Source organism: Lutra lutra, chromosome 15 (genome assembly GCF_902655055.1).
Source record: "Lutra lutra chromosome 15, mLutLut1.2, whole genome shotgun sequence".
Classification (NCBI taxonomy): domain Eukaryota; kingdom Metazoa; phylum Chordata; class Mammalia; order Carnivora; family Mustelidae; genus Lutra; species Lutra lutra.
Genome location: NC_062292.1, coordinates 64644822 through 64665385, shown reverse-complemented (window position 1 = coordinate 64665385; position 20564 = coordinate 64644822). Strand labels below are relative to the sequence as shown.

General features: G+C 45.4%; 1 pseudogene; it reads left to right on the top strand.

Moving 5' to 3' along the window:
- The first annotated feature begins 17796 nt into the window (after nt 1–17796).
- LOC125085604 (small nuclear ribonucleoprotein G-like) lies at nt 17797–18172 on the top strand (annotated as a pseudogene).
- The last annotated feature ends 2392 nt before the right edge of the window (nt 18173–20564 follow it).

Sequence of the window (20564 nt, the reverse complement as noted above, 5' to 3'; positions counted from 1 at the left end):
AGCCCCCTCAGAGTTCCCAACTGAATGCAGTGGCAGAAGCCACCTGTCTGACAGGGAATGAGATGCATCGCTCAGTCAACACACAGAATCCAGAGAAATAACCCAAATGTCCATCTGTCCCTGAACTGGCCCTTCAGCTCGCTAAGCAACAGAAATCGACAAGAGGCAGGGGCTTCTGGATGGCTGGGTTGGTGAACTCTTGATTCCCGCACAGGTCATGATCTCCGCTCTGTGCCTGAGATGGAGCCCGAGGTTGGCCTCTGCACTCAACGTGGAGCCTGCTTGAGGTCCTACCCCCACCTCCATCCCCCCTTTCCGCACCCCCCCCTATCAATAAATAAATCAACTCTTTCAAAAAACAGAAAAAAGAAACTGAGAAAAGACCAAATGGGAGTCCCAGGCAAGGCTTTATTGGGGTTTTTGCTTGAGCACAGGGAGGCAGCACAAAGAGTCCTCAGGCAGACTCCCTGAGGTAGTCAGGGAGAGCTTTTAAAGAAACTTAGGTGCCGGGGCGCCTGGGTGGCTCAGTGGGTTAAGCCGCTGCCTTCGGCTCGGGTCATGATCTCAGGGTCCTGGGATCGAGTCCCGCATCGGGCTCTCTGCTCAGCAGGGAGCCTGCTTCCCTCTCTCTCTCTCTCTGCCTGCCTCTCCGTCTACTTGTGATCTCTCTCTGTCAAATAAATAAATAAAAATCTTAAAAAAAAAAAAAAAGAAACTTAGGTGCCGGGAATGCCGTCCATTTCTGTGTCAGGAAGGACATTGGGGGGCTCCTGGGGGGGGCTCAGTTGTTAGGCATCTGCCTTCGGCTCAGGTCATGATCCCAGAATCCTGGGATCGAGCCCCATGTCGGGCTCCCTGCTCCGCCGGAAGCCTGCTTCTCCCTCACTCTCTCCCCCTGCTTGTGTTCCCTCTCTTGCTGTGTCTCTCTCTGTGTCAAATAAATAAGTAAAATCTTAAAAAAAAAAAAAAAAAGGAAGGACTTTGGGTTTGAGCATCTCTTCAGCGTTGAAGAAAATAACGACCACAGCTTCCGGCGTTTCGATGAAACCTCAGATGAGAGGCCAACAGCCCCCAGGTCTGTGACTTCACATTTTTGGAGCATTCATTGTATCCCTGAGGGTTGCAATCTTCTGTAAGTGTGGAGCAGCCACAAACCAGAAAAGGGCATATGCAGATTTCTATAGAAACTATGAGTCCATGAAAGATTTTGAGAGACGAAGAGGCTGGTATGTTTCAGAGTGCAAAGTGATTTTGGAATGTGAAGAACTTCTTTGGATTGAGTTCCATTGAAGTTTGTCTTCAGTGTTGCCTGTGTTCCTGAACTATGAAACGTGAGTACTGGGTTATGGAATAGTTTCTCTTGATAAATGAACAACTAACAAATACTGTGGGCAGAAAAGGAAGGAAGGAAGGAAGGAAGGGGAAGGGAAGGAGGAGAGAAGAGGTGGGGAAGGGTGATGAGGAAGCACGTGGATGTAGGAATTTGTCAGCACCCGTGCGCTGAAGGGTCATGCCTCTTCATGCATGGTCATGTCTAACTAGCATGTTAAATCTCCACCCCTGAGCATGACTTTTACTGTTATAATGAGGGGGAAAGTCAGAGAAAGGTCAGCAGTAGTGTCCATCTGGGAGCAGACTGGTCTGGTCCCATCTTTGCCAGTCTTCATAGCCCATGTGCTCCTCTCAGTAACCATTTTTCCTTTGCAGTCCCCCAAGATGCTACTCCTGTGCCCTGAGTTTCAGCCTTTTCTCTCCCTTATGGAGGCAGCCAAAGAATGCTGGATTCTGCGGTCAGGGCTGAGCGGACCCAAGTCCAGTCTCTCCGTCTCACAGCAACTGATGACAGATAAATAAAATACGGCAAATCCACAAAGTGGAATGTTATTTGGTGATTAAAAAGGGTTAATTTTGGACACATGCTACAAGAAGGATGAACCATTTATATGAAATGTCCACAAGAGACAGATCCATACAGACAGGAAGTAGGTCAGTGGTTGCCTAGGTCTGGAGGGAGCTGGGAGGGGACACCAGGTGAGACTGCGGTGGGTGTGGGTGTTTTGGGGGGTGATGAAAATGTTCTAAAACCGAGTATGGCCATAGTTACACGACGCTATGGATACACTAAAAACCATTAAATTGGGAGCGCCTGGGTGGCTCAGTCATTAAGTGTCTGCCTTCGGCTCAGGTCATGATTCCCGAGTCCTAGGATGAGCCCTGCGTCGGGCTCCCTGTTAGGTGGGAAGTTTGCTTCTCCCTCTCCCACTCCCCCTGCTTGAGTCCTTCTCTCGCTGTGTCTCTCTCTGTCAAATAAATAAATAAAATCTTTTTAAAAATGTCTAAAAGAAAAAGCAATTCACAGCTTTGCTACCCTAAGAAAATTTTGTATTCATTCTAACCATCTCTCAATATTTGACTATAACTTTTCTCACACAGATGTAATTATAAAATGGATGTTATTTTACATCCTCATTAGGTCCATGCATAAAATCATAAACATTATTCATGTTTTTACACGTTCTTCATAACTGTCATTTTTAATAGTTGCATATATTTCATTGGCTTTTGTGTTGTAACTTAACTTGCTGATTGTTGAGGATCTGGTTGCTTTCCAACTTTTTCCTCTTACAAAGTATTGTACAACTAATATCTTCCACATTTGTACGCATAGGGTCTTTTGCTTCTGTTTAATTATATCCTTAGGGCAGATTCCCAGGAGAGGGATTCCTGAACTTCAGAACGTGAACAGTTTTATGGCCATTGAAAGGTGAGGCTGTTGGGGGCCTGGGTGGCTCAGTGGGTTAAGCCTCTGCCTTCAGCTCAGGTCATGATCCCAGGGTCCTGGGATCAAGCCCCGCATTGGGCTCTCTGCTCAGCAGGGAGCCTGCTTCCTCCTCTCTCTCTGCCTGCCTCTCTGCCTACTTGTGGTCTCTGTCTGTCAAATAAATAAATAAAATCTTTAAAAAAAAAAAAAAAAGAAAGAAAGAAAGAAAGAAAGGTGAGGCTGTAATGCATCCAGAAAAAAGTTGTGACCACACACACGATCTCCACTAGTCCACTGATATGCCCCTTTCCCAAAGTGTCCCCACCCTGATGAAAGAGTGTAATTTTGTTTGTGTTTGTGTCTTGCTATAAACTAAGCCATGCAAAATAAGACTCTCAATTTAAATGCTGCTTATAATTTCCTGTTTTCTATATGAAGAAAAATGGGGGCATTTTTCTTCACTCTGGGGCACCTAACACAAGAAGGTCTCCTCACGTGGAGCTCCCACATTGGAACGGAGGGACCCACCCAGTGGAAATGTAACCTGCAGAGGAGCCCCAGCAGGGTGTGCCTCCAAAACACAGGACTGGAGCCAGATACCCATGTGTGGGGAAAATCAGACTGCGTTCTGAGTCAAGAATGAATGGAAACATGGACTATAGCTAGCGAACTTCTCCTGCAGAAGCTAAGACTGTGCTCAGGGGCACCATCCTTAAACAGAGCCGCACCTGTTTGCTAGGGCTGCCGTAACCCAACACCGAAGACACGGGAGCTTGTGCAGAAACTTACTTTCTCACAATTCCGGAGGGAGCCGGCAAGTCCAAGATCACAAGGTGTGGGCACGTTTGATTTCTACTGCAACTTCTCTCCTTGACCTGCAAAGGGCCCCATCTAGCAGTGTCCTCACAAGGTCATCCCTGGATCTGCATTTATGTCCACATTTCCTCTTATAAGAACCAGAGTCACACCGGGTTAGGGTCTACCCTAATGACATCATTTACCTTGATTACCTCTTGATAGGGCCTATCTCCAAACAGTCATCTTCCAAGGCTCTGAGGGGTTACAACTTCAATTCACGAATTGGAGGACGGGCGGGGAGGGAGGGGTGGGCACACGCACAATTTAGCCCATGACAGTATTTTCAGCAATAGTATTTGCTGCGACCTTGTAGACGTAAAAACTTAAAAGTTGGTGAGGTTAAGGCCCCTGGAGGGGTCGTATTTAGAAAATCACATTTAAAATAGGCACAAAATAATTAGGGGGGAAAATCCCTCTTTACATTGCCCTGCAAAGAACAGTAAAAGGGATTAACCTCAGTAACTCTTTTTATAATTCCCTTTCTCCCACCACTCTCTGCCACCTGCAGAGAGCACCTGTGCACCTCAGTGCCCAGGCTCCTTCCTCTGCCATGCCCCGCACAGCCCCGCACCGCCCCCGCGCTCTGTAACGTGGACTTGGGCAGCACCTACGCTCCCAGAGCCGCCTCTCCAGGTGCGCGCCTTCCGTAGGTCCGCACGGCCTAGCGCAAAGCCGCGGGCGAGGATGCGCCTCCTGGGGCGTGGCCGGTGTCGCCGGCGCTGGAGGCCAACGGGCGCGAGGAGGCTGACAAGAAACAGGAACGGCAGGGGCTGTCCCTGTCCCCAGGAGGCCAAGCATCCCGGGCGCTCCCGCCGCCTCCCCGGGCCGCCCCCCTGCGGTAGCATCCCTGGCGGGCCCTCCTCCCACGCAGCGCGGGCCCGCACCTTCGTGGACAGATCCCTCCGAGACTGTTGGCTCCGCGAGGAAACGGAGCAAGACAAGCGGCCACTAGATGTCCCCTTTGTCTCATCACAGCAGTGCAGGGCGCGGCCGCCCCCCACCTTGCGTTCGTCCTCAGCTGTGGTCGGGGCCAGGCTTCCCGGTCACCGCGGTTCCCCGTTGCCCACCCCGCTCCAGTGGAGGCAAGTTCGGGGGCGTGGGGTCCAGCGAGAGACCTCCAGGCGGTGTAGAGATTACTTAAATTTAAAAAAGCAAAACAAAAAACTTTAAAAATCGTTATAAATAAATAAAGTTTTTTCTATCCTCATTTGAACCGGTTATGATGCCTGCTCGATTCTCCCAATGAGTAAAGTAAAATCTTATAACCTGGGATCATTTTTCTACCTGTATGAGATTCATGATTTTAACTTTTTTTTTGAAAATGATCTTTCAACAATGTTGAGAGGCAGATTCACTGTAATGTTTAAGAAGTTTAAGCTTCGGGACCTCTTCCAAGGCCGCCTGCCTAATGCGCTGTTGCTTACAGAGCTCCCCTCCCCCACTCGTGTAAAGCTCCGCCCACCGAGTCTCTGCGCTCCCTCCCGCCACATTAGGCAGCTGAAACATTCTTACCTTTTGTAGTTATTATTTTTAAGTAATCTCTACACTCAGCATGGGGCTTGTAAAGTTTCGCAGGCGAGGTAAACACAACACCAGGCAAGGTGGGCGCAAGGCAAGATTTATTAAAGGCGTCTCCGGAGAAGTTTCAGGGCTCAGGGGAAGGGGAGCCAGGAAAGTCGCGCCGGGAGGAGGTGGGCACCCTCGGGGGAAGAGGTGGGCACCCTCGGGCAGCGAGGTTCCTCGACTTCAAAAAGGGGAGTGGGGGAAGTCGCACTACGAGGGAGTTGGCGGGGGTCTTTTATCCGGCCAAGGTAGGGCATGGGCTCACATCCATATATGGTAGGGTATTTGGTGATCGGAGGGTATGGGGTGAGGGGGTCCTGATACTTCTGTTTCCTGCATAGGTATCGGGTTACCTACGGAGACGTGACCTGGGCATACATCCTTTTGGCGGGAGAGTCAAGGGTTTAAGGAAGGGGGGGAGGGGGCTGGGAGATGGCGGGCCCCAGCGGTCATTTCTATTGTTCCTCCTGCACTGCCGGAGCCCGCCAACCCAGCAGGCTCAAACTCAACCCCAGGATCAAGAGTCCCGTCCTGTACCAAAGCCAGCCAGGAGCCCTGAAAGACTTTTATTTTTTTATATTTATTTATTTGAGAGAAAGGGGGGCGGCGGGGCAGAGAGAGAATCTCAAGCAGACCATGCTGTAATTGGTGGTGGAGCTTATCCCAGGACCCTGAGATCAGGACCTGAGCCAAATCAAGTCTGGTGGCTTAAGCCACCCAGGCACCCTGAAAAGTTTTTTGTTTTTGTTTTTGCTTTTAAGGTAAAATCATGGCTCCCATAGAAATATAAAAGAAGGAAGGAAAGAAGGAAGGGAGGGAGGGAGGAGGGAAGGTGTTAACTCATTAATTAGTCATACAGGACAAGAATGTAATTTATGGAAATCACCTCCTTTCTACAGAGGCAAACCCAATGAGATCAGTACCAGATAAAAATCATTCGCATTTCTTGGACCATCGCATCAACATCAGACTTCCGAGTTAACTCCTTTACCCACAGAGTTGCAAAACAGTCAAAGATAATGAGGAATACACACTTCTCAGAGTTGGGAAACCCCGAAGAGGGTTCTCTGGTCTAGACAGTCCTGATACTCCACTGGGAGGGATGCTCGGTATTTGCCATTTCAGAATCCTTCACGATTTTTTCTTACCTAGCTGCAAGAATTTGGGTAGCAAAAGTCCCAAGCTGTTTCTTATTTCCTGAGTGTATGGCTTCGCCCTGAGCCTCCCTCCAAGCCCTGTTCCTCTGTATCCTGGTGACTGGCAACCAAGGCCTCCGGAGCAGTGCTTGCTTTTGGCTGGTTGCTGAGGCCAATGGGGCTATGAATCCTGTCACCGTCTACCCACCACACGCATGCTCTAGGGCTTTGCCACCGCACTGCCCACAAGAGCCAGGTGTCTCTTTGACCACACTACTGTGAGATACTCCCCAAACCATGGATTGCTTCCTAGTGAAATAAGGGACTTGAAGTTCATTACTAAATTGTGTTTATTTTTGCTGTCCGATGTGCCTTACTTTCTAGTTTCCTGCTTCCGGAGACTTCTCCCTTTAATCAGTCACTTAGTGGTTGTTAGGTTTGACCCCTCACCCAGCACATTCAACAGTCTCTAGAAGTACCTTCTTCCAAAATGTGCAGCCCGGACTTGAGACCTTGGCCATGCTGTGTTTGTCTCTTGAGTTTGGTTTCCAAACTATCCTAGCCCAATCGTGACCAACGCTCAGCTCCTTCTCACAACTATGGGAGTCTCTTGGCAAGCACTCCCATGTAATTCCAATTCTTTCACACTTTTTTTTTTTTTAAGAATTTACTTATTTATTTTAGCAAGAGAGAGGAAAAGACCATGAGTAGGGTGAAAGGCAGAGAGAGAAGCAGATGCCCTGCTGAGCGGGGAGCCCGATGCTAGCACCCTGGCACCATGACCTGAGCTGAAGGCAGACTCTTAACTGAGCCACCCAGAAGCCCTCACTGAGTTATTTTTTTTTTTTTATCTGCAAAACATTAACATGGTTCTGTTCAAAAGAAAACCAAATGGTCGGGGCGCCTGGGTGGCTCAGTGGGTTTAAGCCTCTGCCTTCGGCTCAGGTCATGATCCCAGGGTCCTGGGATCGAGCTCCGCATCGGGCTCTCTGCTCAGCAGAGAGTCTGCTTCCTCCTATCTCTCTCTGCCTGCTTCTCTGCCTACTTGTGATCTCTGTCAAATAAATAAATAAAATCTTTAAAAAAAAAAAAAAAGAAAACCAAATGGTGTCACTTAGGTTAAGGCCCCAAGTCAGCAGACCAAAACTTACTGCCTAAACTAAAGTCATTTCAACCACCCCCAGAAATCTAACCTCTAACCAGTCAACAAAGGACTTCTGGAATTTTACTGATGGACCCCTACCACTCTTAGGAGACTACCTTGCTTAAAACAATAGATTCTTTATCAATAATTTCCTTTTTCCCATGCCCTCTCTACCTTTAAAAACCTTTCCATTTCTGTAGCCCTTGCAAGTAGAGTGCCCCTCTACTTGCGAGAAGTGATGCTTCCTATTCATTACTTGATTAATAAAGCCTATTAGGTCTTTAAAATTTACTCAGTTGAGGGGCACCTGGGAGGCTCAGTCAGTCAAGTATCTGCCTCTGCTCAGGTCAGGACCTGAGAATCCAGTCCCACAGTCCCACAGAGAGCTCCTTGCTAAGCAGGGGGCCTGCTGCTCCCTCTCCCTCTGCCTGCTGCTTCCCCGGCTTGTGTGCTCTCTCTCTAACAAATAAATAAATAAAGCCTTAAAAAAAGTGAAATTTACTCAGTTGAGGGGCACTTGGGTGACCCGGTTGAGCATCCAACTCCTGATTTCAGGTCAGGTCTTGATTTCAGGGTCGGTGGTTCAAGCCCCGTGCTGGGCTCCCTGCTGAGCACGGAGCCTAATCTTTTTTTAATTAAAAAAAATTTTTTTAATTACTCAGTTGAATTTTTACTATTTAACAGTTCCAAAAGTCAAAACTAGACAAACAGTCCACTCAGAGAAGTAAACTCCTTGTCCTCTTTCACCCTAATCTTATTATCACCTCTTCTAGATAACCGATCTCATTAATTTTATCATCTTGTGTGTTTCCGCAAAAATAATACAGTATGCATTCTTACTTTATCTCCTTTTCTTACCACAAAGGTAGCCTTGCTTTTTTTTTTTTTCATTTAGCAAATATACCCTGGAAAATACTTCAAATCAGTTAATACAAATTGTCGAGGAGGAAATTTTTTTTCCTTATTCTCTTCTAGGTTCTTTGTTCTAAAAATTAAACTGATATAAAACAGATTAACAGGAGGGGGGGAAATCAAGCAGAAGTTTACTGATATATACTTCCTGTACACAAGGGAACACCCAGGAAAATCACCTTAAAGGATAAAGAAGCTGTTGGGGGTGAGGAGTCCATTATCCAGAGACCTAGAGAAGCACAGTAAACAAGACTTAAGGTTGTCATGCAGATTCGCCTTGCTGGCCTTCCCCCATTCAAAAATTTCCAGAGATTAGGTCATCCCCCCTTCCGGTTACAAGTCCCAGAGACACCCTTACAAATGGAGATTTCCCTTATAAATGCAAATATCTCTTACAAAAGGTCACTTCTCGGTTTTCACAGCTTCTCCTCCGCTTGCAAGTCCTTAAAAATAACCATTTTTAAAAAACCAGTATGCCAGAGGCATACTTTGGGATGGGATATTTTCTCCCCTTCAAAATCTTCATTATTTTTTTTTTTTACAGTTGCATTGGATCTCACTGTGTGACTATATCATAGGTAATTGAACCAAATGCCTACATATTTGAACTTTGGGAGGTAGTTTCCAATATATTGCAATATATATTGGTCTTTACAATTACAATTGGTCTTAGCAATTACAAATAATGCTGCTTTAATAATAACTTTGTATACATGTATTTTTGTATTGTTAAGAGCTCAAGCTTCAGGATCAATTCCTAGACATAGGGTCGCCAGGTTAAACATTCAATGTATACGTTGTTTCATTAAAATGCTGCCACATTACTCCTCGTCACAGTTACACCTTTCTGTATCCCCACCAACAATACCAGTACTTCTTTCCCCACAGCCTTGCCAAATCGAGCATCAATCACGTGAAGGGAAGCAAAATGTCCCCGCCAAAAACGCCTCTTTGGCATAAGGATGATCTCGAGCGGGATGTTTTAAGGAAACGTAGTCTGCAGGAAAAGCTCTGAAAAATAGGTAGATGTGCCCCTTTGTAAGAGATATTTGCATTTATAAGGGAAATCTCCATATGTAAGGGTGTCTCCCTCACTGCACGAGGAAGAGGGGAGTGACCTAATCACTAGTAACTTTTATCTTTGGAGAAGTTCAAAACTTAAATCTGCATAACCTCCTTACCCTGGTTTACCGTGCTTACCTGAAAAGCTTCCTCAACTGGCTCCCCCGCCCCCAACATCTTTGTCTTTAGCCGGAGAGTATTTAAGATGATGACTCAGCTCACTTGGGGAAGTTACTCAGTTTTGCTGGGTATCTCATGCACACAAGGAGGTATACGTGTTATTAAACTTGTTCTTCTCCTGTTAAACTGTCTTCTATTAAAAGGAGGACTCTGCCAAGAACCTAGAAGGGTAAAGGAAAATTATTTTCCTCCCCTACACAAACATTTTAACTTTCGTCCATCTGATGGGCGAGATGAACTATTTTTATTCCCTCTTGCTTATCTCCCTCAAGCCCTCCCTATAACTTAGTCATCGCAAAGGAAGGGCCTTGCCAGAAGGGTCTAGCTCCCCCTTGTGGCAGCATCCAGTTGCAGGGAAAGTACCCTTTCTGCAGGGATACCTGCCCTTGCACTTATCCTTACCTATTAAATTTCCTGTCCTTTCTTCCCTAATAAACCTGCATCCCAATCCGTTTCCTTTGGGCTGCAGCACGTGCCACACTCCAAACTTTTTGAGTTGAGTACTAAACCAGTCTGCACCTGTTGGAGCAGAAGGCAAGCTGAGGACAGAGCCCAAGCTGACACCCGGAGACTCCCATCCCCAAACTCCCAGGTGACATTCCTCAGTCACTCTCAGCTGCCCTAAAACTAAGGGAATGTAAAACAAATGGTTCGCTTACAGAGATCACAGTCCAACAAGACAGGAGTCTCCCTCGGTTTACAAAATGTCTTCGTGATTTACAAGAAAGAAAGCATTCTTATCAATAACTTAATTTCCAGAAGGAAACTCCCAACTGTCTTCATGTTAATGCTCTCCTAGAGGGAAGAACAACCTTGACAGTTTAAGGTCTCCAATATCTTGTAGGTCCTCTTTAACATACAAAAATTCTTTTGAAAACCTCCCTTTTTCCTCACCTCCAAATCCCAAGTATATAATCAGTCACCCCTCACAATCCGGGGGCAGCAGCTTTCTGCCCACGGGTCCTGTCCCCCTGCTTTAATAAACCACCATTTTGCACCAAAGACGTCTCAAGAATCCTTTCCTGGCTGTGAGCTCCAGACCTCATCCCACCGAACCTCAGCTATATTAAAAAACCAGGGCGCCTGGGTGGCTCAGTTGGTTAAGCGACTGCCTTCAGCTCAGGTCATGATCCTGGAGTCCCGGGATCGAGTCCCGCATCAGGCTCCCAGCTCCACGGGGAGTCTGCTTCTCCCTCTGACCTTCTCCTCGCTCATGCTCTCTCTCACTGCCTCTCTCTCTCTCTCAAATAAATAAATAAAATATTAAAAAAAAAAAAAAACATATCACACCCACACCATTTGCTGTCTATGTTAGGTGACTTGACTACAAGGTCTGCATTATCAGACCTTAGTATTCTACAAAACTCTGCCCAGAAGATGAAGTTGACCGTAATTAGACATCCCAACTACGCCTCATTAGAGTAAAATGGCTCATCAAACAACAGCGGTTAGGAAACTCTGCCCTACCTGCTGCAGAGGCCCCACCACAATGACTTAGTTTAAACCAGACTCCAGGGGTGCCTGGGAGACTCAGTTGTTAAGCATCTGCCTTGGGCTTGGGTCATGATCAGGTCCTGGGATCAGTCCCACCGGCTTTCTGCTCTGCGGGGAGTCTGCTTCTCCCTCTCCCACTCCCCACTGCTTCCCTCTCTCTGTGTCAAATAAATAAAATCTTTTTTTTTTTAATGTAAAAAAAAAAGAAACCAGACTCCAAAACTCTCAACATCTTACCTTCACCTGCCCCCGCTGAGACTCTACTTTCTCAATGTTGTTCTCCCCCCCCCCCCCCCACCCAGCTACAGGAGACAATCAACCCAGCTTTGCTTTGTGGATGGTGATTTTCAGGGATTTGGCAGGGAGCCAGCATTCAACTTAAGATAGCAAGCAGTAAAAAACAAAATAATAAAATAAAATTTGTAGTGCCTGGGTGGCTCAGTTGGTTAAGCATCCTACCCTTGATCTCAGCTCAGGTCTTGATCTCAGGATTGTGAGTTCTAGCTCTGCTGGGCTCCATGCTGTGCTCCCTAGTTTAACAACAACAACAACAGCAACAACAACAACAACAAAAAGGACAGCAAGCAAGCAGGGCCTCTGTCACTAAGTTCCAGACTGGGAAAGGTACAGGAATTTTCCTCTGTCTTGCTAGAAATTGGGTTCACCTTCTTTACCAACTTTATTTCACAAATCTACCTGCAGTTTTGTCCTTTTGCCTATAGACTCTTTAAAATATTAGAGGATGTCTTCATCTATTAGGGCTGCCATAACCACAGAACATAGATTCGGTGGCTTGTAAACAACTAAATTTACTGGTCACAGTTCTAGAGGCTGGAAGTCTGGGATGAGGATGCCAATAGAATTAGCAAAGACCCTCTTTCAGAACACCGACTTTTTTTTTTTTTTTTTTTAAGTAATCCTTATACCCAGTATGGGGCTCAAACTCACAACTCAGAGATTAAGAGTCACAGGCTCTTTTGACTGAGCCAGCCAGGCACCCCCAGAATACAGGTTTCTTGCTGGGTCCTCACATGGCAGAAGGGGTAGGGAGTTCTCTGGCACCTCTCTAATAAAGCACTAATCCTAGAGGCTCCACACTCAAGCCACAAGCTCCTCCCAAAGGCCCAGCTTCTTCATACCATCCCCTTTAGAGGCTAGAACTTCCACAGAGGAATCTGGACAGAGCACAACCAGCCAGACTATGTCAGAGAGCAACCTATAGACCACCTAGAATTTAGCTCTATGCTAATGTTGGGGACTAGAGGTTGTCAGCACCTGCTCCCCCCATGATCCACTCTTTTTTTTTTCCCCCTGTTCAATTCCACATGCCCAAGGCCAAAGGTGACACCATCAGGCCATGTCTCAGTATAAAAAATTTGTCAGTGAACAGGGAAAGTTCCCAACATCCATAAGGAATGCTTTCTTGAAATCTCCAATCTGGCCTGGGATTTGAAGGCACCGGTGGGAGCCACACGCTGGAGCCCTAAACTGTACTCCCCCAGGCACGACACTCACACTGAATTCTGGTAAGTGGTGCCTCAGGTCCCGAGTGAGTTTGTGAACCTGGGAGGTGGTGCCTCCCAACATGGGTTCTCTTATTCACGAATGAACCAAAAAGCATTCTGGAGTTTTGTAGAGTGACAGTGCTGGGGAGGTTTAGGAAAGCCTTCCTATTGCTCTTTCAATACAGGTAACTAGCTTCTGTAATCTTGGTACAGGCAGCAAAGACTGTTCTTTCCAATTCGGGCTCTGGAGCCTGTCTGTCCAGCTGACATTCTGGCACCACTCACGTAGAACTGCAGGACCCTGGGCAGAACATTGAACCTCCGCCTGCCTCCATTCCTCACCTGAAAATACAGATAATAACAGTGTCTCCTCTTGGGTGAAGTATTAAATGAGTTCATGCCTTTAAAGCATTTAGAACAGGGATGCCTGGGTGGCTCAGTCAGTGAAGTGTCTGCCTTAGGCTCAGATCATGATCCCAGGTTCCTGGGATGGAGTCCTGCATCAGGCTCCCTGCTCAGCGGGGAGCCTGCTTCTCCCTCTACCTGCAGCTCCCCTGCTGGTGCTCTCATTCTCTCTCTGACAACCAAATAAATAAAATCTATCTAAATAAATAAATGAGGCATGTAGGACAGTGCCTGGCACTATTTGGACTCTAGGTTAACTATTATGCTGAAAAGCACTAAGCAAATACAGTTCCAAACTCCTGCCCTCCAACCAGACTGTTGCTCCCTGTGGAACAACTTCAGCTACATCACTTTTTCTGTGACTCCTACATTTGCAGCTCTATATAGGGAAAACAGAAGATGACCACTTTTCACCTAAACTCACTTATCTCAAGCTCTAAAGAGTATGCATCCTTCTCACATCTTTTTTTAATCTATGATGGGTTTTTTTTTTAATTTATTTTATGATGGTTTTTTCTTAAAATTTTTATTTTTTTAAAGTAATCTCTATACCCATCGTGGGGATCAAAGTTCCAAATGCCCCAATCTACTGCTAATGCCACCTTTCTCAGCCTGGACATCCTTAAGGATTTTAACCTATGCTTCATGGAGTACTCCCCTCTAAAAAAAAAGACACTGAAGCATGGCAGAATATGCCACCCCAAAAGATGCCACTTAGACATATTGAAAATTTTGAGCTGAAGGCAATTAAGAAGTAGATACAAGAGAAGCTCTCTGCCCTTCCCCTATCGACTTAAAAGCAAGACATCAGTTTGTAAAGTTGTCTCTCCCACCAGGAGAAGGACAGAAGTTAATCACTGGTGACAGTTCTAGAACCTTAGCCCAGAGATGGCACCAGGAGAACCTACATAACAACCCTTACAAAGTAGCCATTATCGGGGCTCCTGCCTGCTTAGACAGTAAAGCATGCAACTCCATCTTGGGGTTGTGAGTTCAAACCCCATGTTAGGTGTTGTTAGGTGTAGAGATTAATTAAAAAATAAATAAATAAGTGATTACATAGGGAAGAAAAAACTATATATTAAAAAAAATGTAGCCCTTATCTTCCATTAATTTTCTGCACATATTTATTTTCCCATAATTTGCTCCCCTAGAAATTCCTTTTCCTTTGTCTCATCACATGTCTAAAAATGTGTTATTCTTTTGTTAAGATGCTACAGAAGCCCAAGTCATTGTTGTTGTTGTTGTTCTTCTTCTTCTTCTTCTTTTTCTTTTTATTTTTTTTTTATTTTTTTTTTTTAAAGATTTTATTTATTTATTTGACAGAGAGAGATCACAAGTAGACAGAGAGGCAGGCAGAGAGAGAGAGAGAGAGGGAAGCAGGCTCCCCGCTGAGCAGAGAGCCCGATGCGGGACTCGATCCCAGGACCCTGAGATCATGACCTGAGCCGAAGGCAGCGGCTTAACCCACTGAGCCACCCAGGCGCCCCTTCTTCTTCTTTTTAAATAATCTTTTCACCCAACATGGGGCTCAAAATCACAACCCTGAGATCAGGAGTCACATGCTCTACCAACAGAACCAGTTGGGCACCCCACAGAAGCCTGAGTTCTAACCACTACTTTGAGTTACTCATCTCAGAGGGCTCCCATGTAATTTCGTGATATGCCGGTTGATATACTTGTTAGTCTGGGGGCGCCTGAGTGGCTCAGTCAGTTCAGGGAGAGGCTCTTGATTTCAGCTCAGGTCATGATCTCAGAGTCATGAAATCAAACCCCATATCTGCACTCAGCTCTGCACTCAGCAGGGAGTCTGCTTGAGATTCTCTCAGTCTTGCTCTGCTCCCCACCCCCAACCCCTGCTCATGCTCTCTCTAAAGTACATATATTTACTTGTTAGTCTGCCTTTTGCACTCTGAATCACAGGTCCCCAACCTGAGAACCTAGGAGGGTAGATGGAAAAATACTTTTTCTTCCCCTACCATAGACATTGACTACAGGTGTTCTGTTTGCAAATAATTAAAGTTACAAGCCTCTTTGGAATGCTGCCCAAACATTGGTGGAAAGGGATGAGGAAGGCCTGAACCTTGGGAGTTATTATTGCTCCTCATCTATCCCCTTGGCTACACTCTCCCTGCCAAGGACCTTCCAAGGGCAGGTAAAGAGATCTCATTCTCAGCATTTAGCTTTTTTTGTGTAGGTTGTCTCCCAGGGAGTTTCAATGTGGTCCTTAATGGCCACCTGAGCAGAGGTAGGAATAGCACTCGACCCAGGAGCTCAGCCACCTAGAAAGGACTCAGTATGCCAGAGATAAGTAAATGTGTCCACTTCATTCTTTTCTTGGCCCTGCACCCTGTTCTGCTGACTCCACTGCCCACAAACCAACAACAAAATGTTCGTGGTGCCAACATTTAAAAATTCAGAGTCTGGGGGCGCCTGGGTGGCTCAGTGGGTTAAGCTGCTGCCTTCGGCTCGGGTCATGATCTCAGAGTCCTGGGATCGAGCCCCGCATCGGGCTCTCTGCTCAGCAGGGAGCCTGCTTCCTCCTCTCTCTCTCTGCCTGCCTCTCTGCCTGCTTGTGATCTCTCTGTCAAATAAATAAATAAAATCTTAAAAAAAAAAATTCAGAGTCTGAGATCCTCTGTCCACCATTCCCCTTCTGCTTATTTTCATTTGGCTTACATACAAATAACAAGAGGTAACAAACTGACAGCCAACAGAGCAGCTCCTTAGTTATCTCAACTTACCTCATTCAAATTTTGGAATGGGATACTTACTCATTCACCATTTAGTGATTGGCACAATGTACCAGACACTGGACACATACAATAACACAGGCTCCCCACCCTTAAGGAAGTTGGTGACATCACCTAAGGAGCTATAAATAATAGATTTATTACTGAAAACTATTCATTATTTCCACATAGTTTAATAACTAACTAGGAATCAACTAGAAACAGAAACTGAATATAAGTGTTGTTTTAAAATGACTTAGGTGGCTGGATTGCTTGGGTGGCTCAGTTGGTTAAGCATCTGCCTTTGGCTCAGGTCACGATCTCAGGGTCCTGGGATCAAGCTCCATGTTGGGCTCCCTGCTAAGTGGAGAATCTGCTTCTCCCTCTCCCTCTGCTCCTCCCCCTGCTCGTGTTCTCTCTCCCCCTCAAATAAATAAATAAATAAAATCTTTAAAAAAAAATAATAAAATAAAATGGCTCAGTCAGTTGAGTATCAGAATCTTGATTTCAGGGGAGCCTGATTGGCTCAGTGGGTTAAGCCTCTGCCTTTGGCTCAGGTCATGATCTCAGGGTCATAGGATCGAGCCCCACACTGGGCTCTCTGCTCAGCAGGGAGCCTGCTTCTCCCCCCACCCCGCCCCCGCTCTCTCTCTGCCTGCCTCTCTGCCTACTTGTGATCTCTGTCTGTCAAATAAATAAATAAAATCTTTTTAAAAATAATCTTGATTTCAGTTTGGGTTGTGATCTCAGGGTCCCCACTGCCTCTTCCCCTGCTTGCACTCTCTTTAAGATGAGTGGATAAATCTTTTTTAAAATAAAATAAAATAGGGGTGCCTGGGTGGCTCAGTGGGTTAAGCCGCTGCCTTCGGCTCAGGTCATGATCTCAGGGTCCTGGGATCAAGTCCCGCGTCGGGCTCTCTGCTCGGCAGGGAGCCTGCTTCCCCCTCTCTCTCTGCCTGCCTCTCTGTCTATTTGTGATCTCTCTCTGTCAAATAAATAAATAAAATCTTTAAAAAAATAAATAAATAAAATAAAATAAAATAAAATAAAATAAAATAAAGTAACTCAATGGATATGGATCTCTCCATAAGTTAGACCTTCCTCCCCCATCACTTCTCACTGGCATATTGATTTTCCCCTTCCCTCCTTTCTCTCCTGCACCCTCTGATGATTTCACTTTATACTTGTCCAGCTGCTACCACCCACTCTGTCTTGAGTTCCTTTCTCCCCAGAGAAGTTACAGACCTGGACCAAAGGAATCTTAGTCTGCATTCAAAACCAAATGGAGTGGGGCGCCTGGGTGGCTCAGTGGGTTAAGCCGCTGCCTTCGGTTCAGGTCATGATCTCGGGGTCCTGGGATTGAGTCCCTCATCGGGCTCTCTGCTCAGCGGGGAGCCTGCTTCCCTCTCTCTGCCTGCCTCTTGTCTACTTGTAATCTCTCTCTGTCAAATAAATAAATAAAATCTTTAAAAAAAAAAAAAAACAAATGGAGTTGCCACTTATGAGAACTGAGTGATGTATAGAATTGTTGAATCACTATATTGTACACCTACAATTAATACAACACTGTATGTTAACTATACTGAAATTAAAATAACTTAATTAGAGGGGCACCTGGGTGGCTCAATTAAGTGTCCAACTCTTGTCTTCAACTCAGGTCATGATCTTAGGGTCCTGAGACTGAGCTTGGGATTCTCCCCCTCTGCTCAGGAGTGCATGCACATGCTCTCCCTCTCTCTCTCTTAAATAAATAAATAAATGCCTAAGTAACCAAAAATCATTTAAAAAATAATAAAATAACTTAATTAGAAAAAGATGGGGTCGGGCACTTTCTTTTAACCTCAAGTAAAATACTAACGGCTGACCCATCACCTGTTCTTTGCAGCCTAGGGTCTAAGATTGGTTTTTACATTTCTATATAATGGGGGGTAAAATCAAAAGGTCATTATTTTATGGCATGGAAATTATGAAATTCACATTTTTGTGTGCATAAATGAAGTTTTAATGAAACACAGCCATGTTCATTCACAGTCTATGCATGTTTTCTTGCTATATAAAGTTGTATAGAGACTGTATGTCTAAAAGTCTAAATAAATTTCTTTGAAGGTATCTTTGAGCTTGCTGGGTGAATGCCCACATGCTGAGCTGGAAAAATTTATGGGCAAGAAGTTATCGTTGGAATTAAATGGTAGTAGCTATGTCTAAGGAATATCGTGATTGGACCCCTTCATGAATTCTGTGAGGGATGAGCGTGAGAAGTGGCAACCTGTGGGAGACAGAGCAACATTGGAATGATGATAATTGGAGGAAAGACTATCATCACAGTAGAAGTAGAAGCCTTCCACAGAGTACGAACTAAACCAGAATATAAACCAGAGAAATCAGATGCTTCCAAGTCTTCTTCCTACAGCACGTTTTAATGCAATATAAAAATTAGGTCAAGCACATTTCTTATTGAACTTTTTTGTTAAATAAACTTTTGTAATAGTAATAAAAATTTTATTCTCTGGTCATTTGCTCTAAGTTTGCCAGCCTCTGGCTTAAAATACCCAGTTTGAAAGCAATCATGCTCAGCTCTTGTGTGATGTAACATAAAGTGCTTTCCAGATCTTGCCTCATTTGCTTCTAAAAACATCATAGGGGGCACCTGGGTGGCTCAGTGGGTTAAGCCTCTGACTTCGGCTCAGGTCATGATCTCAGGGTCCTGGGATCGAGTCCTGCATCGGGCTCTCTGCTCAGCGGATAACCTGCTTCCTCCTCTCTCTCTCTCTCTGCCTGCCTCTCTGCCTACTTGTGATCTCTCTCTGTGAAATAAATAAATAAAATCTTAAAATAAATAAATAAGTAAATAAAAACATCATAGGCTGGGTATTATCACCATTGGTTAGGTGACAAGAGACTGACAGAGAAAACTCTGCCAACATCAAAGGGGGGAGTCAAGCAAGGTCTGCGACTCCAAAGCTGGCACTCACCATGCTCCTGAGAGCTCTGAAGAGCACAGTCTGAATTATAACCCATCTTCTTCGGACATCCAGCCACTGGTCCTAATTTTCTTCCTTGAGCCATCCATACAGTAATCTTCAAATATCTATAGGCCATAATTTTGTCTTCCTAGAGTCTTTGACTCTTACCTTGCCGTCGACTCTTTTATACCATCCACATCACGTTTATGAACAGGTTCCAGTTGGTCTATAGTCCAAGATCTTGAAGTGTGGCACCTCAAGAAGTTGATACGGGGTAAATGCCATCAGCAGACTGCCTAGTTCCAGATGTTCTACATCTTCCCATCTTTATTTGTGACCAGTTGACTTTTTGGACCCAAAGGCAGAATCTTACACTTACTACTATTGAATTTTGGTCTGTAAGATCGAGTGTAAGTCTGTAAGATCATTCCTGCCTATTGAGATTTTATTTGTAATTCCAGTGTAGCTAATACAGTGTCATATTATCAGGTGCACAATATAATGATTCAGCAACTTCATGTATTTCAGCAATCAAGAGAGATGGACTCACTCCCTTTCACCTGTTTCACCCACAGCCCCCACCCCCCTCCCTTCTGGTAACCACGTTTGTTCCATCAAGATGTTTTTGAATTCTCATTCTGCAAGCTGATGTTGCTCCTCTTTGCTGTCCACAAATATATGCAAGCCTTGCCTCTGTGTCACTGGCAAACATGCAGTGGCTTTATCCTTCGTTCCAGAAGGTGGCACTCATAGGCTATTCTGTCCTATAGGTGCTTTTGGGATGTCAGACTAAAGTGACAGTCACAGTTGTGGGGGGGCAGGGAGCCCAGGTGGACATCATTACTTTCAATGTCCTCTCTCCTAACACCCACACATCCACTCCTAAAAAGTGAACTTGTTTCCAGCTCCTCCTCCTCTTTTCAAATTCTTTCCCATTCCGGAACCTTCTCTCCCAGCTCTCTTGAATCCCAGACCTTTCACTTGCCAAATACTGGTTGTGGATTTGGGCAAGTTATTTAGCGTTTGTGCCTCTTTTTCCTATCTGTGCAATAGGGAAATTGGTAATACCCAGTAAATAATTGAATGGGTGATAATAATCATTCAACAAGTTACCCCTCAAGAAAGAAAAATTCTCTGTTCATTAAATTTTTACAGCTAATACCAAAGGGGTAAATAAATCAGAGGATCTACAGAACTAGAGCTTTTTTTCCTTAAAGTTGCATTTTTCTTCACTTATTCCCCTTAAGTTGCCCCCATACCTCCATAAAACATACTTGTCCCTTCATTCTGAAATGGACCAAACCTATTTCCCTCCTGTCCTTCCTCTATAGATTCTATTCTAAGGTTGTTTTTTAAGTAGGCTCCACGCCCAGTGGGCAGCCCAATGCAGGGCTTGAACTCAGGACCCTGAGATCAAGATCGGAGCTGAGATCAAAAGTTGGTCACTTAACCACCCCTTTTTAAGATTTTAAGTAATCTTTACATCCAACATGGGGCTGAAACCTACAACCTACAACCCCAAAATCAAGGGGTGTATGCTCCACCAACTGAGCCAGCCAGGTGCCCCCGTCTGTAGAATCTGTTAAGACAGAACACATCCTGGGGCACCCAGGTGGCTCAGTTAACCGCCTGCCGTCACCTCAGGGAATGATCCCAGGGTCCTGGGATGAGCCCTGGGTCAGGCTCCTTGCTCAGTGGGAAGCCTGCTTCTCCCTCCCCCTCTTACTCCCCGCCACTTCCCCCGCCCCCGCTTGTGTTGTCAAATAAACAAAATCTTAAAAAAAAAAACAAAACCCTAACATCTTTGACAATCATTTTATCCCCAATCACACTGGGTTTGTGTCTCAAA